Source organism: Nycticebus coucang, chromosome 19 (assembly GCF_027406575.1).
Source record: "Nycticebus coucang isolate mNycCou1 chromosome 19, mNycCou1.pri, whole genome shotgun sequence".
Lineage (NCBI taxonomy): Eukaryota > Metazoa > Chordata > Mammalia > Primates > Lorisidae > Nycticebus > Nycticebus coucang.
In genome coordinates this window covers 31,312,159-31,329,537 of record NC_069798.1, presented here as the reverse complement: position 1 = coordinate 31,329,537, position 17,379 = coordinate 31,312,159, and positions in this window count along the sequence as shown.

Below are 17,379 nucleotides of genomic sequence, written 5' to 3'. Positions count from 1 at the left end.
GGCACAAAAACAGAGAAGTAGATATCTGGAATAGAATAGAGAACCAAGAGATGAATCCAGCTACTTACCGCTATTTGATTTTTGACAAGCCAATTAAAAACATTCAGTGGGGAAAAGATTCCCTATTTAACAAATGGTGCTGGGTGAACTGGCTGGCAACCTGCAGAAGACTGAAATTGGACCCACACCTTTCACCATTAACTAAGATAGACTCTCATTGGATTAAAGATTTAAACTTAAGACATGAAACTATAAAAATACTAGAGGAGAATGCAGGGAAAACCCTTGAAGAAATTGGTCTGGGTGAGTATTTCATGAGGAGAACCCCCCGGGCAATTGAAGCAGCTTCAAAAATACACTACTGGGACTTGATCAAACTAAAAAGCTTCTGCACGGCTAAGAACACAGTAAGCAGAGCAAGCAGACAGCCCTCAGAATGGGAGAAGATATTTGCAGGGTATATCTCTGACAAAGGTTTAATAACCAGAATCCACAGAGAACTCAAACGCATCAGCAAGAAAAAAAACAAGGGATCCCATCGCAGGCTGGGCAAGGGATTTGAAGAGAAACTTCTCTGAAGAAGACAGGCGCACGGCCTTCAGACATATGAAAAAATGCTCATCATCTTTAATCATCAGAGAAATGCAAATCAAAACTACTTTGAGATATCATCTAACTCCAATGAGACTAGCCTATATCACAAAATCTCAAGACCAGAGATGTTGGCGTGGATGTGGAGAAAAGGGAACACTTCTGCACTGCTGGTGGGAATGCAAATTAATACATTCTTTTTGGAAAGATATATGGAGAACACTCAGAGATCTAAAAATAGATCTGCCATTCAATCCTGTAATTCCTCTGCTGGGCATATACCCAGAAGACCAAAAATCACAACATAACAATGATATTTGTACCAGAATGTTTATTGCAGCCCAATTCATAATAGCTAAGTCATGGAAAAAGCCCAAGTGCCCATCGATCCACGAATGGATTAATAAATTGTGGTATATGTATACCATGGAATACTATGCAGCCTTAAAGGAAGATGGAGACTTTACCTCTTTCATGTTTACATGGATGGAGCTGGAACATATTCTTCTTAGTAAAGTATCCCAAGAATGGAAGAAAAAATACCCAATGTACACAGCCCTACTATGAAACTAATTTGGGACTCTCACATGAAAGCTATAACCCAGCTACAACTTAACAATAGGGGGAAGTGGGAAAGGGGGGGGGTAGAGGGAGGGGAATCGGTGGGATCACACCTGTGGTGCATATGCAGGGGTATTTGCGAAACTTGGTAAATGTAGAATGTAAATGTTTTGGCACAGTAACTGAGATAACGCCGGAAAGGCTATGTTAACCACTGTGATAAAAATGTGTCAAATGGTTTATGAAGTGAGTGTATGATGCCCCATAATCATATCATTGTATACAGTTATGATTTAATAAAAAAATTAAAAAAAAATATTATCTTATTAATCATGATATTCACTTTGACCACTTAAAGTGTTTGACCAGGTTTTCAACTATGAAGGTGTTATTTTCTCTTTGTAATTTATAAATATTTTAAGAGGAAGTTATTTGAAGTTCTGTTACTATTACATTACCCAGTAAACATTCCATCGATTAATTTATTAATATTACTATAAACTCATGGTTACCCAATTTATTTATCTAATTTAACTAATTTATTTATAACCTTACTATTATTTATTCTGATGTTCCAATTATCTCATATTTTCCACACAACCTCATTCAAGTTTGCTCCTGTATGTTTTTGACATAATTTTATTATTTTCTGAGTGCACTTTTATTTTCTGTCACAAGGCATATCAGCTTCTGTCTATACTTTGCCTGTCGTGACCCTGGAATTAGCCATTTCTACAAAAAGCCTTGGATTTTTAGTTAGAGAATAGTAGTTAGAAGATAAGATATTGACTTTGGATGTTCTCCATACTATTGAATTTTCATGTTTTCCAGACCCTCTGGAAAATATGAAACACATACATAATATAAACACACATATATACACAGACAGATGTATATGTTTATATGTGCATACATGTATAAGTAAAGTTTACATATAAGTAAACCACTATATATAAATATTATATACACACATATAAAATTACATATATATGTATGTATCTTTATCTAATATGTAATAGATACATAGATAGGTGACCATTAATTTTCACTGATACCATCAAGTTTTATAACTAGGGTTCACGCAATTTTTTTCTATTTCTACAACTCTACTTCTCCAACAATAAGAAACTTAATTCCCCTTAGCCTTATTATATTTATTTTCATTTTATATGACCAAATTTCCCATCACCATCTCCCTATTCACCACCATGTACAGGCCTCCCTCATTCACTCAGATTCTAACTTTATTAGACCTGCAGAGATAACCTTCTTATTCCCTGTGGACTCGGACACTCCATGCCATCCTGCCACTCCCAGATGGATAGCTTCCTCACTCTGCCAGGCTTCAGCTCTAAGTAGCAGGGCTTTATTCTGTGTGAATTTATCACTCAATTTGAGGTGCGGAACCTCATGATGAGATGCCTTCCCTGATGAATATCCCTATTTCACCCTACCCGAAATGCCTGGCACTGTTTTCCCTCCTTTAAAAGTCTGAAGCTCCTATACTGGCCCTTCCTCCAACAAATGCCCACCTTGGTTGCCCCACTTACTTGTTTAAGATGAAATTATTCTGAAAGGGAATGTACAGAATGGAGAAAGATAAGAGGAAATTAATGAGGAATAAGAAGAGAAGAATAAAGAGATTTTTCTGGAAAGAGAAGTACTGAGTCTTCAATTCCAGCCTGTACATATAAGAATTAAGAATGAGAGTATTTACGAAGACATTGAAATGAAAACTGAGAGAGGTGTCCAATCAGGGATGGCAGACTGGCAGGGAGTCCAGAGTCTATGCAGGGTGAGGAGAACATACACCTATTTAGCATGGCAAAAGTCATATAAAGGTTGATGTGATCTGGCTGATGAGTCATAAAAAGGATTTGGTTTGAAACTCCTAAGGTCGTTAAGAGAAATGTTGTAAGGCACTTCCTATGGACAATGTGAAGTCATATGAATGAAAGAAATGGTTGGGGGTTCTGTGACATCTTATCAAATAGGGTTACGAGGAGTGACAATGGGAACTTGTACAAAGAAAATCCAAGTATATTGTGTCTTTAGATGTTTGAGAAAGGATAATTGACCACAAAAAAAATCCAAGTCATGGAAGCAACGCAAATGCCCATCAATCCATGAATGGATTAACAAACTGTGATGTATGTACATCATGGAGTACTATTCAGCCATAAGAAAAGATGGAGACTTTATATCTTTTATGTTCACCTGGATAGGTTGAAATACATTAGTAAAGTATCTCAAGCATGGAAAAAGAAGTCCCATGTACTCATTACTAATATGAGTGAGTCTGGCAGATGCTCTGAGATTCTTCTTGGACAATGGATGGAGACAAACAAGGCAGAAATGGGAGGTGAACAAAGATGTGGCAGAGAGAGAACACGGCTTAAGATAAGACAAATGGCAAATAGTCCACTCTATCTTGTGCTCTGGCCGGGGTCCAAATAACTTACCTGAAACCTTGATCCCTTTTAGGTCTTGGGCCCTGCCTTGCCTGAGAGAGTTATAGATACAAGAGAGGTATCATTCAGATTGACCATGTTTCCCCTCTGACCTCTTTTGATATGTCTTTGCATGCTAAAAGACCTTACACCTGCTGCCTGTAAAACATTTTATTTTGAAAGCATCTGCTTAACTTCAGGGGAAATTTATTTCAACTCTTGATATTTCCTTGTCTTGTCTATCATACTAGAGTTTATTCTCTGACATGATCCAAAGCCTGGCAGTAATTTTTGTGAGCATGCTTTATAAAACTCAAAACTGTGCTTCAGATATTCGGTTCTGAAGAAGTATTCTTACAGTGTTCCTTTATTAATCAGAATAATTGGATAATATTTGGTGCAGAGACCTATAGTAATAAAGTGAGAAAGAAGACTGAAGAAAAATATAATTGCAATCAAGCAAATGCTAAGTGACATTAAAAGGGAAGTAGGGATATCTGAATACAGATATGAAGAAGTGAGAAGCTAAAATGGGCACATACACCCTTGCATTTTCATCCCTCTGGTCAACCTTAAATCAACTTTCTCATTTCGTGTATTGATTTCCTCTGTTTTGTAAATTCTCTGAGACCTGAATGATGCCTCGTTTGTTGATAGCATATCCTTAGCACCTAGCACTAAACTGACCCCAAGTAAAGATATCTATGGATCTTCCTGATACCTAAAGTTCATCAACAAAACTTCTGTAACCTCAGCAAACTATATCTTCTCACATCAGTTCTGTGATGTCCATTGCAGCTTAACATGCATTTACAGAAATTGTACCTAAATATTGTTGCTTTGAAAATGCCTTCCCTTACTAATACATTTCAACTTTGATCATCTCTATCTTAGGCCCACGTATATTATGATGGCAGTGAATATGTCATCTTATTTTTATATTGTATTTTATAATATAATACCACAAGCCAAAGTTTACAAAAAAATTCTCTTATCAAATAATGTATATCAATCTGGTGTATCTGCCTAGGAGATTAATAGCATGTTTACTTTAAGACAGAGAAAACTGAGGCTCAGGGAAGACCCAGGGTTTTCCTAAGACCCACCAGCAAGTTCAAATCAGAGTTTGAATTGGACTCTTGATTCTGAAACATAAGTCTCTAGACTCTCAGTATAATTCTCTGTAAAATGTGTCTCACACTTCAGTATTTTTATTAACAGGGGTTTTTTTTCCCCATCAAACTCCCCTCCTTTTATATTTAATTCCCTCCTCATCCCTAGTGTTTAGCATATAGCTTTACATACACAATGTCTTGAGCATATGTTGGCCTGTTGAATACATTAGCACCATAATAAAAATTTCATAATGCAAGGTCTAAAACCATAGTAACCAACAAGGCAAAAAAATCTAGTTCTTTTAGACATTTATTTCCTCCATACTTCTTATTTTCTATTACAGAGTACAGACAGTAGCATACTTTCCCATCAGTGCAGAGACCACCGAAATGCTCCTACATTATTCAATCTAACCACAGTGGCTTCCAAGGGGAAAATAAATACCTCGACTGAGGTTTCGCTGGTCTGCATCGCATGCACAGCATGAAGGATTTCTTTGCTATCAAGTTTTCAGTTGGGAGCAAATTCCCCCTGCTGATCCCATTGCTCACTGCACCACTTCAGATATGATTTGGCACATGCAGTCTTAGGCATCTGTGAGCTGGTAATTCTCCCATGTGCCTAAAGCATAGGCAAGTACAGGAAGTGGGATCCTTGACTATCATTTGGTAACAGATGTGGCAGATCTGGAGAGCTGACCACCTGTCAGCACATCTAAAAATACAATCATTGCTCTGCTGCCAGTGGGCCATGCATTTGCAATTGTGTTTCTGGAAGAGAAATTATGCCTTAGTGAATCCTAAGAAGAACTTAGAGAGAGAGAGAAAAAAATAAAATATTTTCTTAAGACTGTATTAAATTAACAAGATTATACTATGCAAGTATTTTAAAAAGAGTTATGAAACACAGTTCCCATGACAGGGGCATACAAGCTACTTAGGGCAGCATAATTCAGAATTTGAAATATATGTGATAGTTGAAGTTAAGGTGTGAAATATGCCACACCATCAATGTAACTATAAATACTACAGAAGTTCTAAGGGAAAGTGCCACTAAGTGCTGGGCTTGGAAGAGAGTGAAAAGATAATGAAAAAGAGTTAGAAATGGAAATTTAAAGCAAGTTTAGGATTTTAAATAAAGATAGGTAAAGCAAACTTGAGCAAAATGAGCAGACTAGTAAAGTTGAGTTAGAAGCAACGTGCAGATGCATTGCAAGGTTAATATTGAAGAGTAGTTTGGACTTAATGTTTACAAGGCACATAAAAACTATTCTAAAGATGTTGAACTATATCCTGTGGGCAATAAGGAGTCATTGAAGTTTATGGCAAATTGTATAGAAGTAAGTACTGAGTTTTGTGAAGGTCAACTTCAGAGTGGATAGTTTAATAGAGGAAGGAATTGAGTCATGGAAATATTTAAGAAATTATTAGATCACCCAGATACAAAACAATGAGTTCTCAGAGTACTGAACAGAGGCAAAGGGATACAAATATCTGTAGGAAGGCAGTGTTGTCAAACAGCACCTTCAGCTGAAGACAGCTGTCATTGGACGTAAGCCCGGCGCTGTCAGGATCACAGATGATCTCCAGAGATTTCTACTTTTTCTTCTGGATCATTCACTCAGCAAATATTTACTAAGTGCCTAATCCATGTTGCAATCCCACTCTGATTCACTGGCCTTATCTTTTTTGGTGATGCAGTGGTTCTTTTGACCAAGCTTTAGAAATGTACTCATGATTTTTTCTCCACCAAGTTCTTCACCATCACTATCTTCTTCCTGCTCTAGATAACAAATAAATGTAGAGTTTTTAGATGGATAAATAATTACTATTCCCAAGTAAAGCCCTTTCAATTCTGTTCAATATATACCCTATAAGGCTGATATGGAGAGGTGATGAGGATAGAAGATTCACTCCCCGCAGCCATTTGGAAAAGTAATGGGATGAAAATATTTCTTTTCATTATTTCCTTTTTTTTTTTTTTTGGCCAGGGCTGGGTTTGAACCCACCACCTTTGGTATATGGGGCCGGCGCCCTACTCCTTTGAGCCACAGGCGCCGCCCATGAAAGTATTTCTATTCTCTTTCTCTGTTTGTCTGTCAGCCCCTGCAACAAGGCAGAGGCTTCTGATCATCCCTCTGTATAAGTATCAGAATAGCCATGGTGCTGATAAGTATTTACAGCTTTCACTGCCTCCTTCTTTCATGACTTCTGTGGGGCTCCTTTGTACAGTTCTGTAACAATGGAAAGCCCCCTGCTACAGCACAATCTGTGTTATCACTTACTCTATATTATTTCTGTGACTCGAAGATGAGAAGGTACAATGCATTGTCGCTCTATGTTCCTTGAAGATTGTTTATTTTGATTCATGTTTATTATGAAAATTCTAGGCAAAGCAATAACTCAAAGAAAAGAAAGTTGCTTCTACAAAAGAAAGGCCCAGATGAATTGATAAGAGAGATACCCACTGCACACAATACCCAGAACAGACCCTGGAGTGTCAGAGATGACCGATAAGCCAAGGTCTCATTCTTGATAATGACTACATGACATTCTGTGCCTCATTCCGCTGGCAGAGTAGGAATACTCCAGCCACCTTCAACACAAACAGCAGCTGAAGGTGCCTCTCCGTTTCAGTTCGTGCCTTACAGTTCTTCCACTCAGCAAAGCCTGCTCTGTTTCTCAGAGTAAAATCCCAAATAATCCTCAGTTTCTGTAGGGATTTCATGGGGCCAGCAAACTTCTAGTATATCCTCTCTAGAATACCGAGACAAGAGGGGATAGATTTGTGAGCAGGAGGAGAACTTTGAGCAAACAAACCAGAGAGAGTGAGTTCAGACCACTCATTTTCCAGAATGCTTGGGTTGAGCCAAACCTCTGAGAGGGGCATTTATGAACAATTGAAGGAAGAGAGAACTCCTGGAATATTGTAGCATGAATAAATAATTCATAATGTAAAAGCCAGAATAAAATAGAAATTATTATTTTTTAAACTCCCAGCTTTTGCTTCATTTCTGAGTTCTGTGAGCATGCTGAAGAGTGCTAGAGATTTAACAAAGAGCGGAGTAAGAGCAGGAAAAAAGGCGGGGGTGGGGGGAGAGAGAGAAAAGGAACACCAAGCAGTCTGTACATCAGATAATGTTTCTGCATTACATACATGTGTATTCTGTCTTTGGTGTGTTGATGTGTTCTATTCTCCAGTTCTGTAATTTTTTCATTTCAAAATCCCCCAGAAAGGGCATTGATTAGGTATTCTGCCTCTGCCTCACTCCAGGCTCTAAGTGGAGCTCGTCAGTTAACAGATCAACTAAACACATACTGTTTTGTTATCTGTGCCTTGAACCTGCCCACGTTACCACTTTTCAATACACCATGGTGTCTTTTCAATAGCAACATTGCAGAAGAATTTTCATCTGTCTTAATGATACATTAGAATTTAAGATAAACAATGGATTATTCTTTTAAGTTTAAGTAAGTCTCATGCAATATTTATTTATTTTCCTTTATTAAATCACAACTGTGTGAATTAATGGTTTTATGAGGTACAATGTGCTGATTTGATATACAATGTGTAATGCTTACATCTACTTGATTAACATAACCATCTCCCCACTTATTTATTGTGGTAAAACATTTATACTCTATTCTTAGTAGTTTTGAAATGTTTCATTGCATTATGCACATTAGGTGAGGTCTCAATATTTAAATTCAACTTACTAAATGCAGAATTCATACAATAACTAAGAAAATGCCATGAAGGATATGTTAAACAGTTTGATTAAAATATTTCAGATTGTATATGAAACCAGCACATTGTACTCCTTGACTGCACTTAATGTACACAGCTATGATTTAATAATAAAAAAATAAAAAATAAATTCAATTGATCATCCTGTATTTTCAATTAAACATTTTTTCTTAAATTTTGAGATCATTTTAGAAACATAAAATATAAGAAAGGACATAACTAGAGCCCGTGTGCCTTTTACTCAGTTTCCTTCCATATTACCTGCAGGACGATAGCACAAAATCACAGGGAGAATACTGACAGCACAGTGAAGATGCAGCACCTTTCCATCACCCGGAGGATCCCTCAAGTTGCCCTTCTATAGCTACACTTATTTTCCTCCCACAACTCACTTCTAATGCCTGGCAACTAATCGTCTGTTCTCCAGTTCTGTAATTTTGTCATTTCAAAAATGTTATATAAATGGAATTGTATAGCATGTAATCTTTTATAATTGTTTGTTTTGTTATATTTTGTTTTTGTACACAGCATAATCCTTTGGATATTGTTATAGATTGTCGTGTGTATGAATAACTCATTCTTTTTTTATTTTAGAGTAGTATTTTATAATATAGATGTATCACAGGTTGTTTAATCATTCATCTCCAAAGGACCCCTGGGTTATGTTCTGTGTAAGGCCAGTAAAAATAAAGTTCCTACAAGAGTCTTTCAGTAGGTATTTTTGTGTGAATATAAGTACAGGCACTCCCTGGGTTATGAGTGAGATAGGTTTGGTAGGTTTGTTCTTAAAATGAATTTATATGTAAGTTAGAGCAGGTACATGTAATAGCCTCTGTTCATAAGTGAGTCTCTGTCTTAGTCGGATGTTTGTAACTTGAGGACTGCCTGATTGCGTTTCTCTGGAACAAATGTCTAGGAAGACAATTCCATATGCTGAGTGTTATGGTAGTTGTTTGTTTATATTTTAAGCTGCCAAACTTTTTTACATTTCCACTAGGTATGTGTGAGAGACCCATCATCTCTGCATGCTTTCCACATTTAGTGACACTGTTTTTTATTTTTGCCATTCAGATAGATATGGAGTGATATTTCACAGTAATTTTAATTTGCATTTCTCTAAAAGCTAATCATGTTGAACTTCCTTGTCATTACCATATTCTCTTCCACCAAGTGAAATGTCTCTTGGTGTCATTTGTTTATTTTCTGATTAAATTATTTTTGTTAGGTTTTTAGAGTTCTTTGTGAGTTCTAGATAATAGACCTTTGTCAAATACTTGGCCTTTAAATATTTTCTTTCTCTCTACATCATGTCTTTTTTATGTTCTTCACAGGATATTTCAGAGAGCAAAAGGTTTTCATTTTAATGACATCCATTCAATTAATTTTTCCTTTTATGGATCTTGCTTTTGGTGTCAAATCTAAGAATGCTTTTTCTCATTCTAGATCCTAAAGGTTTTCTCTTATTTTTACATTTAACTCCGTGATTCATTTTTAGTTAATTTTTGTATGATGCATAAGATTTACATTACAGTTTACCTCTTTTTTCTCTGTGTGTGCCCAATTACTTCATCACTGCTTATTCAAAAGATTATTTTCCTTCATTAAATTGTATTGCTATCATATTTATAGAGTATATGTATGTGTATTCCACATATTTTGACATATATGTTAGTTGGGCATATATATGTGGATCTATTTCTGAGTTCTCTAGTCCATTCCATTGATCTATGTAATTATCCCTGAATCAATACTATACCGTAGCTATGTGATAAATCTTGAAATTTGATAAACAGATTGCTCCCTCCAATTTATTCTGATTTTTTAAAATTGTTTTAGCTATTTTAGTTCCTTTGCTTTTTCATAAAAATGTTATGTTAATCTTATTGATATCTGCAAAGAATCTTCCTGGGATTTTGATAGAAATTTTGTAAAGCCTATGTATCAATTTGAGAAGAGATGGAATCTTTTCCATATTTAGTTTTTCTGTTCAGGAACCGTGTATGTCTAACTTTATCTAGATCTTAGATTTGTTCCAACATTGTACAGTTTCAGCATACAGCTGCTTTGCAAATGTTGTTAGTATTAAAGCTACTTAAGTGTTTTATTTTTTTGAACAATCATAAATGACATTCAATGTTTATTTCTAATATCCACATGTTTATTGCATTTATAGAAATACAATTGATTTTGCTATGTTTACCTTATATCCTGTGGCATTGTTGAACTCATTTAATAGTTGTAAGATTCTTTTCATTTTTGTTATTTTTCTTATAGTATAGAACCCTTGGCATTTCTATGTAAATAATCACGTCCCTGGAAAAATATGAACAGTTTTAATTTGTTTCTGTCCTGTTGTTTATGCATTTATATATGTATTTGTTTGTCTTACTCCACTGTCTAAAACTTCTAGAATTATATGGGGTAAGAGCGCTAAGAGTTGACATCCCTGCCTTTTTTTCTTTTTCTTAAGGGGGAAGCATTCTTACTTTAAATATAATGTCAACTTTAGATATTTTGTAGATGCTCTTTATGAAGTTGTAGAAATTTCCCTTCATTCTCACTTTTCTTTGAGTTTTTGTTATGAATTTGTGTTGGGCTTTGTCAAATGTTATTTATGCATTGATTGATAATAATTATTACTTTTTATTCTAAGCCTTTCTATGTGGTAGATTACATTTATTGATCTTCTAAAATTGAACCAGTCTTGTGTACATGGAGTAAGTTTCTCTTGGTGATAGTAGATAATTATCTTTATACATTAATGACTTAATTTGCCAAATTTTATTGAGAATTTTCGCATATTGGTCTGCAGTTTCCCTTTCCTCTGATTTTTTTTTTGTTTGTTTGTTTTCCTGGTTTTTGTGTTAGGAGAATGCTGGCCTTATAAAATAAGTTAAAGAAGAAATTTTACCTGGAAGACACAATACAAAATTGATACTGTTTGATTCTTAAACATTTGTTAGAATTCTCCATCATCACCATGTAAGTTTTGGTATTTCTTTGTGGTGAGTTTTGAAATTATGAGCTCAATTTCTTTAGTAGGTGTGAGGCTATTCAAATTATCCATTTCATATAAGAAGGCAAGGAATGGTAGTGTGTATTTGTCAGACATGAAGCCTGTTTACTTAAGTTGCCAAATGTATATGTGTGGAGAGTCATTTGTAGTTTTCCTTTATTATCTTTTTGAGTTCTGTAGTGTCTATAATAATATACCACTTCACTCCTGATGTTGGTAATGTATGCCTTCTCTTTTGGTTGTCAGTCTTGCTAGAGACAGGTCAATTGTATTGATTTTTTTCACCAAAGAACAAAGCATTTGTTTCATTGATTTTTCCTATGATTTTCTGTTTTCACTTGTATTTATTTCTACTATATTCTTTGTTATGTCTGTATTTTGTTTGCTTCGTGTATATTTTGAGCTTTTTTCTTTCCTCTTATATGTATTTAGTGTTATAATTTTTCTTCTTAGGACTGCTTGGTATATTTACATTTTTATTCATTTCAATGTATTTTTTCCATGAGATTTCTTCTTTGACCAATGGATTATTTGGTTTCCAATGGTTTCAAAACTTCCAGTTGTCTTTTTCTTATTGATTTCTACTTTGATTCCTTGTGATTAGAGAACCACATTTCAATTCTTTTATATTTTTTAGGGTTTTATGACTCAAAATATGGTTTATCTTCATACACATTCCAAGGCCACCTGAAAAGAATGTTTATTATGCTGTTGTTGAGTGTTCTACAAATATCAAATAGATTCTATGGTTGATAATATTGTTGTGTTGTTCTATGTCCTTACTCAATTTCTGCCTAGTTGTTTTATCAATTACTGAGAGATGGATGAATTTCTGCAAATGTAATCATGGATTTTTCTATTTCTTCTTTCAATTACACCAGTTTTTGTTTAACATATTTTGTAGCTTTCCTTTTTTTCTTTTTTTTTTTTTGGTGCATACAGATTTAAATTGCTATACTTTGCTCATGGATTGATTTTTTATTATTATTTAATATTAATCTGTCTGGATAATTTGTTTGCAAATAAATCTATTTCTGAAAAGAAAATAGACACTGTGAAAAGAAAATAGACATCCTAAATATCACATGATATATCTTTGTCACTTTACTTTCAACTTGCCTGTATAATTATATTTGAGATTATTTTTGTGTAGACAGAGTGTAATTGGGCCATACTTTTTATTTACTCTGCAAATCTCTGACTTTTAATTGTTGTATTCATTCCATTTTATTTCAATATAATTTTAATATGTTAAGGCTAATATTTTCTTGGTATCTTGCTTCTCTGATTTCATTTTACTGACTTTTTATTTTGGGAGTTACTTGAATACTTTTTGAATTTAATTTTTCTTCTCTCTTTTTTTTTTTTTTTTAACAGAATTTTGCTGTGTTGCCTGGGCTGGAGTGAAATGTCATCTTTATATCATACCATAACCTCCAACTCCTGGTCTGAAGAAATCCTCCTGCCTCAGACTTTTAAGCAGTTGGAACTACAGGTGCTTGCCAACATGCCTGGTTAATTTTCCCTTTTTTCTTTCTTTGTTTTTCTTTTTCTTTCTTTCTTTTTTTTTTTATTTGTAGAGACAGGATCTCTCTATGCTGCTCAGACTGGTCTTGAACCCTTGAACTCCTGACCTCCCAAAGTACTAGGATAATAGGTATCAGCCACTATGCTTGGCCTAAATTCTATTTTGTTTGTAACATTTTTTTAGTATACCTCTAATGTTGCAGTTTTAGTACTTTCTTTAGATACTACATTTTATAAACATAACTTATCATTGTCTTGTATGATGAAGTATAAAAACATTACCTTTCCTTATGTTTCTTTATGCTTCACTATTCACAACAAAATTAAATATTTTCTTTATATATATTTAGAGATACATCAGACAGGATTACAAATTTTTACTTCAACTATAAGACATATTTTAGAAAACTTATAAAGATAAAGACAGCCTACTGAACTTACCCATATTTTTTCTTAACATAAGTCTTTCTTCATCCTAGATGTTCTTTATTTGTTTTAGAGAACATGTTTTTTTACACATATTTTAGGCTACTGGCAATCAATTCCATTACATTTTCTTAATCTGGAATACCATGAAAACTTTATTCTTAAAGAATAATTTTCTGGATATAAGATTCTGAGTTGACAACTTTTCTTGTCCCTGTGGTTTCTGATGAGATCGATATTGTCATTTTAATGGCTTTTACTCCATAGGTAAGGTTATCATTTTTATCTGGATACTTCGAAATTGTTTTGACCCCTCATTTTCAAAACTTTAATTTTCATGTGTGTTGGTATGAATTATTTTTTGTTTAGATTAGATAATTTATATTGCTTTATCTTCCAATTCACTGATTTCTTCCCCACCTCGTCTCCTTCATTCTGCTGTTAAGGCATCCACTTAATTGCTATTGTATTTAATCCCAAATTTTTCATTTAGTTCTCTTTGTGTCTTCTAAGTTTTCTATTTTACCAGTATCTGTAAATTTTTTTAATATTTTTCTTTATTTATTTTAATTTTAGCTTCAAATTATTACTTTTCCTTTTTTTATTAAATTATGGCCATGTACATTAATGCAATCATGGGGTATAATGTTCTGGTTTTATATAAAATTTGAAATATTTTCATCAAACTGGTTAACATAGCCTTCGTGGCAATTTCTTAGTTATTGTGTTCAGACATTTATATTCTGCATTTAAATCCTTGTTGGGTAACTCTAACCTCTCTATCTTCTTGGTGTTTGTGTTTATTGATTATATATACACACATATATATTGTACTGAGTTTGATATCTTTCTAGTTCTCAGAATGAAAAATGATTTTTAAATGAAACTCAGAAATTCTCATATTTTATTATGAGACTATAAATCTTATTTTTTTAGCTGATTTCCTACAATAATGTTGCAGAAAGAGAAGATTGACCAATTTATCATTTAATTGCTGTCAGCTATAGATTATAAATTCTGAGTTTCCCATTTTCTCTTCATGGCTGTCTACAATAAATGGATAGTAGGGATGAGGAATGCTCCTCATTACTGCTGGGTGGGGAAACAAATTGTTTTCTGTGTAGTCTCCACAGAAAACTGCAGACATCACAGTGGAGGGGAGATATTGGTATAATTGGGTGATGGTGGAAGTCCTGACTCTCAGTGTAGGCTTTATCTTACATTACCCCAGTGTGGTGTGGCCAGGTGCCTTGTTACTGCTGAGTGCAGATGAAGGTCCAAGTTTCTCACATTATCTACACTTATACTATGGGACAATGAGGGAAGGAGTTTATCCCAGGTCCTTATATGGCTCTCACTGATACCACCTTGGCACAAATATTAAGACATCTCATTATAACCTCATTGGAGGTTGAAATTCTAGGCTCCCAATTCGGCTTTTTCTGGCTATGGGTGGGAATGGAGTCACAGACTTTTCTATATTTGGCTGTAGTGAACCAGTTATTTTCTGAAGATTTTCTGTGTTCCTATTAACCCACTTTTGTGGTTCTTTGACTAGATAGAGAAGAATTTTATTGGCACTTTTCTTGGGTGTGCATGTTGGCATTTCCAGATTAGAAACTTCTCTAGCTCTAAGTCTGGTGTGTATGAGATAAAGATAAAACAACCACTCATGTTCCTTGAGTCCTGAGGTCTCTACCCATTCTACTTTCTTCTGCCTTTCTGAGTTTTCGTATGTTTGTTTCGTTTATAATGACTAGGGTTTTTAGTTGTATTTAGCAGAGAGAATAATAACATTTTTGTTTATACCTTTGCAAAACTGCATTCTATAATTTTATTTGCAAAATCTGGCACCCTACTTGCCTAGAATACCTTCTACTTCTCTTTACCTTCCCCCGGAATCTATATGTATCATTTGTTCTTCCTATTAGTTCTCAGTTTTGTTACTATTTTCTCATGGAAAGCTCAGTATGCCTTGATGAAATGTAACATTTCAGTTTCATCATGCATTCTTGAAGTACCAACCTTAGATATCATTTGTATGACTGATCATGTTTTTTCTTCTCTACTTAACTGTAAGCACCACAAGGTTAGGTCACTTTTGTGCAACAATATTATATGTAGGTTTTTTGTAGTGCTGAGCATAGAGTTGGCATTCAGTAAATATTGTTGAATAAAAAATAAATATTAATAAACTGAAATTGTAATAAGAGGGATATAGAATAATCATGATAATATAAAGGGTAACTACAGGACGTGATTGCAGTTGGATAAAAACTTCCTTTCCCTAGAGGCTGGTAGGATAAGGAAAGGCTCAACCTGACCCTTCTTCAGCATCACGATGCAACAATTCCTGCCAGACCACTTTGTTATTTAATAAAAAGCCATTTCTCTTTTAATGTTTCAATATTTATTCCTGGGATATTGTGATAATACATATATTCAGTCTCTGCTCCTGATTCTTGGAACATAGTTTCTAAAACTTTGAGATCTCCAGAGTGGGAAGACTGTGTTGGAGGTTAATGATTTGTGATTTGTGGTTGGGCTGCTGGAAAGCCTCAGAATAGGCGGCCAAAGGAACAAACCATGTGACTAGAGGGTTGAAATTTACATTCCCATCCAAAGGGGCTTAATGTTTAGCCAATCACCAATGACCAATGATTTAATCTATCAAATGTAATGAAGCCTACATGTAATGAAATATAATCTTTCATACTTGATGAACCCAAAGATTGGATCCTAGGAGCTTCTGGATTGATATACATGTGGAGGTTCCTGGAGGGTAGTGTGCTTACACAGCATGAAAGCTCTTTGCCCTTTCCTCCACATCCTATCCTATGCATCTCTTCATCTAGATGTTCAACTGCATCTTATGTATTATCTTATAGTAACCCAGTAAATGTAAGTATTTCCGTGAGCTCTGTGAGTCACTCTTCCAAATTAATCAAACACAGGTGAGAATTGGGGGATATCTATGTACATGTATGTCTATATGCATTTATGTGTGTGTATCTTATTATAAAAACTACAATTACTTTAAGTATTCATGCCAATGCATAATGCCTAAATTGATGATATAAGCTCAGTGGGTAGAAATTCATGGGTGAACTGTTTTTTATCTCCATTTTGCTGTTAGTAAGGGAGATAGAGAAATGATAATATCTCCACGTACATGGAAGAACTATGTTGTATTTAAAAAAAGATAAGAAAAGGAGAAGCACCATTTGATATAGGAGAGAAAAAGCCATCATAGCAAACCACCTGCATTTACCAAAGAGCTACTGGTTAAGGCACTGCTTGGCTGCCCCTGCCTGTGGACTCAGCACAGTCACACCTCTTAAAGCAAGGTTAGACAAATTAATGAAAGTTAATTTCTCAAAATGACTTTGTCATCAAACTTTTATGTCTTTTTGCATGTCATGTGTAAACCTTCAGAGTGACTCTTCCTTACTCTGTCTTTTTTCTATATGTGTGCTAAAAGGTAAAATGGGCATAACATCCTTTTCTCTATATCTCTCTCTTTGTAAATGGCACCTTCAGGGCTCTTCAAAACTCTAAGAAGTTATGGGAGAGAGAGGAAGTAAATATCATAGTACAGTGCAAATCACCAATTCAAATGAATAAATTTACTTTGAATTGTTTGGATCAGCAGTAATGACCATTTTATAGATAAATTAACGTGCACTTTATTTCACTTTCCCCAGAAATTTTTTCATTTCTATTTATGATTTCATTTAACTTCTTCAATCAGGTTTAGATAATTTATATGTATTATGATCTCACATTAGAACAGACACAGGGCGAAAAATATAACTGGTAGTGAAAACTGTTTCAGGACTACTCATTTTCTAAAGATGTCTCATAAAAGGGTAAAACACCATCAACTGAGGGGAAATTGATCAGGTATTATGAGTAGTTTAATTCTTGGTAAAGCACACCAACACC